Below are 9884 nucleotides of genomic sequence, written 5' to 3'. Positions count from 1 at the left end.
GCCACAGTCTCAGTGGTTCTACCAGACTCTATCAGACCAGCAAACCTGGTCTTCCTTTTTTTTTTTTTCCCAAATGATTTTGAGTTTTGTTCCACATTGTTCTCCCTCTCTATCCAGGATCTCCTACAGAGATCCCCCTCCCACTAGTTGACAGTGGTAGCCAGGCACCATCTAGTTCTTCTTGTCTCATAGTAGTACAGGCTGCAGATTGCATGGTTTTCCAGCCACTAGGACTAATTGTTTCCATGAATCTTTGGTTTGCTTCATTCTTCTTTGCTTTGGATGAGGAGAGACCCATTCATCATTGCATCTAGATGGCTGCTTACAAGCTTTTAAGATCCCAGTCACTACTCACTAAAGTAGGATGTGGAACAATATTTTGTGTAGTATGTTATGCCAATTGAGTTTGATGTCCCCTGCGACTATGGTCCCGAGTCCACAGGTTCAATTCCTCTCCCTCTGGGTAGCTGGCTGTGACCAAGAAGTGACTACAACCTTGTCCCTTGTCAGCTCTACTAAACACCTGGGAATTCTTGCAGAACATACCAATACAGTTGTAGAACCATTGTCTTTTGAAGTTATCTTTTGAATATTTAAAATCATTTATTTTTAAATCTCAGACTACCAAAAAATAATAAAACTTTTAAATCTCAGTCTACCCGAATATATTACAAGGTAAGAGAAAATAAGGAAGACATCAATAGAATGGAATTTTTCTTTGTTGGTCATCCTTATTTTTTCTTTCTGAATCTTCAAAAAGAACAAAAAAACTATACAAGCTAATGTGTAGGATACAAAAATTTTAAACACCTTCTAGATTAGAGTGCTTATTTTATTCATAAATATTTTAATGTGTGTTTTCAAGGTCTGATTTATTAGATTTGCTGCAAAATAAAATAGGAGTGGAGAACTAGGTAGGGCATAGATGAAATAAAATTGGCTCTGAGTTAATAAATGAGACTGTATGATGAGTACATGGGGGTCCATTAAACATCAAAGTAATCTAAGCTCTAAGCTCTTTTTTCAGCAGAAAATTTCATTGACTTCTTATTCATTGCATTGCAGTCAGATAATAGTCTAAAAATGTGCATATACCAACTGCCATCAAATCAACTCTGAGTCATGGGGACCCCCATAGGGTTTCCAAGGCTTTATGTATTTACAGAAGTAGATTGTCTCATCTTCCTCCCACAGAGCAGCTGGTGGGTTTGAACAGCTAACCTTCTGGTTAGCAGCCAAATGCCTTACCCACTGCACCACTAAAGCTCCTTAAAAAAGTGCATATATATACTATCTAATTTTAGAAATATTCTATTTTTGTTAGATGCAGGGTTATTCTAAATATGTTTATGAGAATAAACTCATTAACTGTATAGTTCAAGTTTTCTCTATACTTACTAACTTATTTACTTAATTTATGAGTCTGGGAGAACTTATTAGAATTAAAATTTTAAGAAAATATACAATCATATAAACTCTTCTGCCAGTTCTAGCCTCACATTGTGGCTATGTTACATGTGTACAACTTCATGGTACATTTTCCCTTAGTAAAAATGTATTGTTTGGGATAAACACCACCTATTGATATACATCTACTTAATCTTGTATAAATGTTTTACTATTTGCTAGGTGTATATCTTCCCTCAATTCATTTTCAAATTGTGATCCTAATCAGCCTATATCAATTTTTCAAAGAGCCAGTCAGGTCATCTATCTTTTAAAGATATGTTTAATCCACTACACTTGGGGATTCTACTGTCTTATGAGTTTATGACCCTCAGCTCTTTTCTTCATTGGTTGGATTGATTGAAACTTCTATTCTCTTCTTCCCTCTACTGCTTTGGAATTTATAGATTTCGTATCTAGCATTTTAGTGCTCACCTTTATATGTTAACATGAATATTGACTTAGAGGTAGATTGAGCTTAGACTTTGTATTGGTCAGGAGGAAGATAAAGATGGAAAGAATTCTTAATGTGTCTTCCCCCCTCACCCTCTACATTATCACTGATATTTTTGTTCTATATTATTTAGCCTCCTGGTCAGATCTCTCTTGTGCAGAACTTTGCATCCTCTTAGTCTCCCTTGTCTTTCATCAGCTGCCACTGATTGGGCTCTGCTTGGGCTGTGATTGACTTAACACAAATGCAGTCTGACCAGCACTTCATCTTTTCCCATGCACCACTTGCTACCCATCTGATACCATCCTTGGAACCCTCACACACATCCTGGAAGTACAGAGAGAGAACACACTATGGGGCAAACATGGGCCCATTTCCATTGGTCACATATTTATCCATTGGTGCCCTTTCTCCCTCCACCAAGGAAGGCTCCTAGGTACATTGTATATGGTATTTTGGGGAAAGTCTTATGGATCAAACAATCAGTTAAAAGCTTACATTAGTTTTCCCCCTTTTCTGATTCATTCCTCTCATTACTCATTCCTGCTCCCTGGGATCACCCTCCCTGACAAAATAGTAGTGTATAAATACCCTATCTTGGGCTCTGATAGTTAAAGGTTAGACTCCTAAGACCTGAGATGGGGGCATTGGGATAGATGAGCTTCAGAAACTTAAACTTATGGCATTGCAAATGCTGTTAACCCCCTGCCTGGAGCCCCAGGCCCACAGCCAAATTCACCTAGAGCTGTGGTGGACAGTTCCTATGCATACTTACAACATACCATTTCATCACCCACATCTTTCTGCTTCTCTGTCTGAGGTCTTCCCGTAGTGCCTAGGGAGCTATCTAAACCCACAGGCAGAGTAGCCTAGAAATGCAGGGGTGAAGTGCTCCTTGTTTGACCTTTAACCTATAAGGATTGGGAGTCGGTCAATAAATATTCCAGCTTTTCTGCCCCTTGTGGACAACTGAGGCATGTTTTACAGGGTTGCCAAAAGCAGGATAGAGCCCTGAATCCTCACAATAGTAACCCATTTAATAATGTACCTTTCATTGCATTTCTCCCTTCTCTTGCTTCACTTTCTCTACTTCTTCATTGAATGCAGGATGTTTATTTTGAAAGTGATTCCAAGATACACAAGATTTTGTCTCAGGTCAACATTTTGGGAACCTAAAGTGACCCTAGATTCCCTTGGACCTGCCAGGAAGCCAAAATTAGTAACCTCTTTCTTGCCAGAAGAGAGCAGCTTCCTTTTGCCTGAAGACCCAGCAATGCCCCTGAGGCAGGTTCCTTAAGGCTGATGCTTGCTCCCTTCAAGAACCACATTAGACTTCAAGATCCATAACCAGAGCCAGGTCTCAGTATAGCTTGAGCAGGTAAGTACCGTCCATATACTAGGAAGAGATAACTCATATGTCAAAGGAATTGCAGAACCTGGGTAATTTGTGTGACAAGGACCAGGAGAGTGCACATAGGAAAGTATCTTGAGAGAGTTAGATAAAGGGAAGAAAAAATAAAGGCTAAATAAGGGAGAATTTATGGACACGGTGTCTATCACCTATGACTTTGGATTCAATGTATTGGCAAGCACACCTGCAGCCAGTCCTAAGAGTCTGTTGGGATGGCTCCTTTAAGCTACCTCCTTCTTGTGTGAGTTCTGAGTGTGTTTACTTGAGTGTCTCACGCTGTGATGTCAGAGAAGCCCTAGGGCAGGAAAGGAGAGGGCATTATGAGTTTGCAGTAAGCTTGCACTGGTGCAAAAGTGGTAGAAACTTTTACGGAATGGGTACAGGGTCTGGCAAGAAAGGGTTTGAAAGGATCTGAAGTGATTCACAAGAGGTTCTTCACATACCAGAAATTTTCTTTCTAGGATATTTAATAGAGTTTAAAACCAAGAGTTGGAGCATTTTAAAGTATCTCTTTTTCTTTTAAATTTTTTTGTCTTTTTGTTTTTTAAATAACAGTTTTAGATTTGCAGTGAAAAATTGCAAAGATACTACATAGTATTCCCATAGATCTTGTACCTAGTTTCCCATTATTAACATTTTACATTGCTGTGGTTCACTTGTTATAATTAATGAACCATTATTGGTATAATATTACCAAGTGAAGTCAATATTTTACTCAGACTTCCTTAGTTTTTACCTAATGTCCTTTTTCTGTTCCAGAATACCACCCAGGTAACACATTACATTAGTCATCATGTCTCCTTAGGCTTCTCTTCTATGAGTTTCGTGGACTTGTTTTTTATGACTTGGACAGTTTTGAGGAGTACTGGTCAGATACTCCGTAAAATATACATTAACTGAGATGTATCATGTTTAACTCATGATTAAACTGGAGTTTTTACTCCTTGAAAGGAAGATGACAGAGTTAAAGTGAGTATTATTAAGGGTATGTACAATTACTATGACTTATCACTGTTGATGGTGATCTTGATTCCCTGGCTGAGGTAAAGTTTGTCATATTTCTCCACTGTAAAATTACTCTTCTACCCCCTTTGTTTCGTCTTTCAGGGAAATTGAATCTAAAACACATGTGTGTTTAGTGATCTTATCATAAGATCTGTTACTTGAAATTATATTTAGCCTAATGAAAAAAATTGTTATCAATATGTTGTGCTCGAATTATTGAAGACATTGTCCTCATTCTTATAGACAAGATAGCAGAGGCCCAGAAAGTTCAGCCAACTTGTTTAAGGACATGACTAGTAAAGACAAGTGGGAAAGTAGAATGTTCTGCTTCAGAGAATAGTGACTTTTCCATTATACTACATGAATAAAACTAAGCCAGGAATTGAATATGTGAGGAAGTTGATATAACCAGTCAGCAATAATTAAAAATACCTTATGCCTGATCTCATTTTCTCATAGATTATTTTACACCTTCTTCTATTCCCACTAATATCAATGAGGCCATTTTCTCCTGTTTAGATATATCAATGTGCTATTAATCTTTTCCCCCACCTGACTCATACATTAAGTAGCCCTCCTAAGACACTTACATCCTTAGCATCATCATGTTTAGAGAGAGGAGACGATCACCTGGTTCTGCCCTCTTCCTATTTCTACTCCACAAGTAATTGCAATTAAATGTTATATTTATTTCCTAAAACAGTGAGCGTTTTCAGATTTTGCCTTTGCTTAAAGTATTACCTGCCTGTTTTCTCCCACAGCCTTGTTAAGAGTCCCATCTCTGAAGTCTTTCCTCAAATGTTCTGCAGTGATTTTTCTTTATTGTAAAACTAAAACATGGCCTCTATCATTCATTTTACACTTAAATATTGCCTATAGTTGGACGGCACTTAACAACAAAACAGCAACAACATAGTTAAGAATGTCTATATTGATTTTTCATTTCCATTACTCCAGACAAGTGAGAAAAGGACATCCAACTGCATTACCATGGCAATCAATAGAGAAGCAGTTTCTCTTTCTACCAGCTACCCTTCAATTATGTACAGATTTAAAGAGGCTGTATCCAAAGGCCAATGAGTTCCTCTGATGACTGTTTTAAAGAACCACTTAATTGTTCTCTTTTTTTGGATAGGCAAGGATAATTATGAATATTCTTTGCCTATTTCAAGATTATATGTGAACATACGATAATTACAACCCCATCAGGATTAATAGATATTTCATTTTGGTTGATGATGTTCACACATATTTTAGTTTACATATGGTGAACTTGTCTCAGGCTACAAGTTTAAATTTTAGGAAACATGAAAATAAATTTCTCTTGAGATATAAATTTGGCAGCATGATGGATGCTGCAATGTGTTGCCCTGACTCCTACTCAGGAATGAAGGGTTTATTCCTCAATCTGCTGAGAGTGCTTTGGGCAAACAGCTCTGAGCTATCAGCCTTCTTCAGGGGCTCCTCAGTAGCAGACAACAGCCTTGTCCAAGGTAACAACTCTTTTCTGTATGTACTACATCTAATAATTGATTGTCACTGGAGTATAAAGATCCTGTCTCTTGCTTTAGCTCTGGGAAACACTGAAGGATAATTTTATCTTCATATCTCCCCATAGTGTTGGCTGAGAAGTTAACACTCATATGGTATTGCAGCTTGACTTCATCTGCCCCATCCCTCTTGCTCCTTTTCCCTTCCAAAGTTGATCATCCCATGAGCACTCTCTAGTAAACGTCTTGGCCACTAATCTCTATCTCAGAGTTTGCCTGCTGTAGGTTGAGTTCCTGGGAAAAAGGAAAATAAACATACAACTGACACCCTGATGTATGATTTTTTGCTATCCTACAAAAACTAAATCCTCTTATTCTATGAAAGAGAGAGAAAGGGAAGGCATAACCTGAATCTGAATCTTGGTGTGACATAGAGAATCCTAGACTGAAGCCTGCAAGATTCAAACAGGGCATTTGTGTTTATTGTGGACCTGGTGTTAGAGTAGTATTATCTGTTCTTCTTCTGCCATTGGACAATGATTAGGAATCTCCATTTTAAATGTAACCTAAACTAAAACCAAACTCACTGCCATTAAGTCGGATCCAACTCATAGAGACCTCTTGTTGGGTTTCTGAGGCAGTATCAGTACAGAAATAGATTGCCCCACCTTCCTTCTGAGGAGTGACTGATGGGTTTGAACCACCAGCCTTCTGGTTAGCAGTCAAATGCCTTAGGCACTACAGCACCAGAGCTCCCACATGTAACCTAGCCACCTGTAAAGTATTCAAATTCTTTCTTTCTTTTTTTTTTTTTTTAAAGAGAATTTTTGTATGCCTGCTTAGAGGAAGTCTGAGTGGCAGAGAAAAGTAGGTCAATCATGTTCCCAGAAATTGATTATACCAGCAGGCTGAGTATTTGGAGAGTAAGGACAGTATAGTAATGTTTGAAAGCATGCCCACAGAGCTGGGGCCATAAGTCTAGACAGGGTTAAGTGCATTCTCAACTTTGATAACTGCACCATTGTGGGTGGTGTAGAGGAAAACTTATCTTTTGTGCATCTGTATGGATGAATGGTTGAATTTGCTCAAAGCTCTGTAACAGGTCCCAGCAGGCATGTACAAAACAGAAGAAAAAGAACATGACAAACTGAATCTGACTTACACATTTATTCCCAAATTTGTCCTCAGAGGTCTTAGGTAATATGACTTGAACTCAGAGGTATAACTCCTTCTCTGCCACTAACAAAAGCTCACTTAAATGACCAGAGAGAAAATAAGAAAAAGACTGTACATACCACAATATTTAGTGTATTTCTTGAAATTGTGGATACTATGTAACTGATAGGATGAGATAGAAGTCAAGAGTGACCTCTGCTTTTGTATTGTGGATCAATAACATTGGCTGCTTATGCAAGAGGGAATTCAGTCTTCAAAGGCTATAAACTAGTGATGTTCTTTCCTATTGTTGAATGGATACTAGGAAGGAGGGCCCAGCACAATTGACTAAAGAAAGCCAGTCACCTCTGGCACAGCAACTTAAACTAGTGAAGGCCAGTGAAAACCGGTCTCCACACACATGCCTTTAAGGCTGTGCTCTAGCTGATGTTCTCCTCTGACAGCCCCTGTCCCACTCAATGTGCTTGAGTTCCTTCTGGTTGTAGGCCACCCTGATGGTGGGCATATCCCCAAATGTTCAGCCAAACTCCAACAGAAACTGAATAAGATGTTCTTGTTCTAGGTTCTCTTCTTCTTGTGGGCCCCATTTGGGACAACCAGGTTTCTTACCAATGTCACCATCTTCCTGTAGCTTTCTTCACCAGCTACAGCTGACACCCTTTCTCCAGTTGCTTGTGCAGCCCTGTTCTGCCCATCCTCTTACCCAGCAGATTGTGGAGCTCCACACAAAACTTCATCAGTGAGGTGATAATTTCCACTGGGTGTCCTATGGTTGTGTGGGCTAAGGCATGAGCTACTTCTCTTCCCCTTCCTCCTCCTTTCTTCTCCTCCTCCAAAACTCATCCACCATCCCATCTGCTGGCCCACTTCTTCTGCTGTAGCCTGTGACACTTGGTGACAACTCTGGCCACAATCTCTGGAACCAAAGTCACCATCTAGAGTATTGTCCCTGAAGGGCAACATGTCATGGACCCATACCACCTCTTCTCCTTCTTGGGGGCTTTTATTACCTACCACATGGTCTTTTTCATAACAATTAAACAAATTCTTTTGATAACAATGCATTATTTATTTCATGAATATTCAATAAAACTGCCCTGAGTTGCACCTTCATTTGCACACTACTCTCAGATGATGTTCTTCAATTTTTTTTCCCTCCATTCTGGCTCACCCTTTGCTTATCATCATAAGTTCCAATTTTGGTAAACCTGGTTCTGGGCTGGGTGTTGCAATATGCTGGAAAAAGCCAACATGGGTTATCTTCTGCTTATTTCATGTGTCATAAAATGGCTTCCTGGGGATATGTGGTCATTGGTTTTGTCCAAAGCAATATTCTTTGCAATATAGGGTAACAGAGTACTGTTGTAGTTACAATACGTGTGCTACAACCTGGGCCTGTTACAGGAGATTAAGTTCTGTGAGATTGCAGGTGATCCAGTCTGGCCTTCTGCAGCTGCCTCCTTGTACTCTGCTGTCAGCACTCACAGAACATAAGCAGGCATGAAGGTGCTGACATAGTCCTTGGCTGGTTAGGGTGCTGGCTGGTTTCACCTTCCTCTGAGTTTTATCTATGAATAATTTAGTTCCCCTCTGGCTTTGTCAGGGTCACAATACACTTTAGCCAACCCATTTCTGGTACCAACCATGATCTGCTTCAACTTTGGGTGCCATAGGCAACAGAAAACACTTGCTTCTTTGGTGTCCATTCCATACACTGTTTGGAAAGTCTTGCAGGCAAAGAAAATAAGCTTGCCACTGCCATGTCCAGTGGTACAGACGTGCTGATGACTACGAGCTTATCATCTGGGCTAAAATAGTAGTCATGGGGAACGTGGTGCGAAGTCCTGAGGCTAAAAAAGTAGCTTTTTAAGCTGTCATATATATATCCTACAATTTTAAAGTCTCATCACCTCCACAAAGGGCAAGGGCAACTCCATCATAAGAAAAGGCTACACAAGATGGGTCTGTTCCTGGTTCATGAGCTTGCTGATAATGGAATTTAGGATGAGCGGTCGAATTTCAGTCCCAGATGTGTGTTCCCGTTCTGACAAGTGGCTGCTATGAAGCTTCCATCTCTACTGTAGATATACACATTAGAAATAACTTTTTTGCCCTGTGCCACCCATGGTTTAAATACACTTCTGTTTTTCCTTGGGTTTTCAATATCCCATGTCCTTACAGTTGCATTATTTGATCATCACAAATTCTGTCTTTATCTTGGGATGCTATGAGCCAGTAGGAAACATTGCTATGTAGCCCTTAGTAACAGCCATCTGCACAATATACTAGTCTCCCTTTTTATATTCCAATACTTCAAAACCATCTCTGTCAATCACCTCAGCCTGAGAGCTTCCAAATACAAGAATCATATCTCCCGTGTTACTGTGCTGTGGTGACTAGATCTGGTGGCATTCAGAGGGCTGAAAGAATTGAAATGCCTTAAAAGAAGCATCCTTTCCATCAAAATTCCAAAATTTAGCATGATAGCCATGTTCTCCAGTCACCAAATGGGGACCTGAGGAATCCTGACTCAAAGTAGAAATAGTCTTAGTTCCAGGCTTCAGAATTACCTCATGCCAGTCAGGCTTTTGGACAGGATTTTCCTCCTTTTTAGAATCATCATTAACTACCATTGTCATCATCTCTTTTTCCCACTTCTTTATAAAGAGGGAGGGTTTAAGGGGTCAGGTTATCATCCTTGATGAGATTAACCAATTCTGATGTTTTGAGGGAGAAGAATAAAAACTCTCTTCTATTTCATTGCTGCTTGTGTCCTTTTGCCATGATTCTGAGCAGTTGCTGATGACATTTGAGGCTAGACATGTTGGTGCAACACTTTCACATCCCAACCTGCTAGTCCCTATAACCACAGTTATCAGCAAACACTGCCTTCTGCTGATAT

The 9884-nt window shown here is 39.6% G+C and overlaps 1 pseudogene; it reads right to left on the bottom strand.

Annotated features, from left to right (window-relative positions):
• Positions 1–8109: 8109 nt before the first annotated feature.
• Positions 8110–9646, bottom strand: LOC103192332 (annotated as a pseudogene).
• Positions 9647–9884: the final 238 nt, after the last annotated feature.

The sequence above is a fragment of the Orycteropus afer genome, unplaced genomic scaffold (genome assembly GCF_000298275.1).
Source record: "Orycteropus afer afer isolate SDZICR_OR568_19922 unplaced genomic scaffold, OryAfe1.0 scaffold00026, whole genome shotgun sequence".
Lineage (NCBI taxonomy): Eukaryota > Metazoa > Chordata > Mammalia > Tubulidentata > Orycteropodidae > Orycteropus > Orycteropus afer.
Note: the sequence above shows the minus strand (reverse complement) of the source record. Positions and strands in the feature narration are given on the sequence as shown.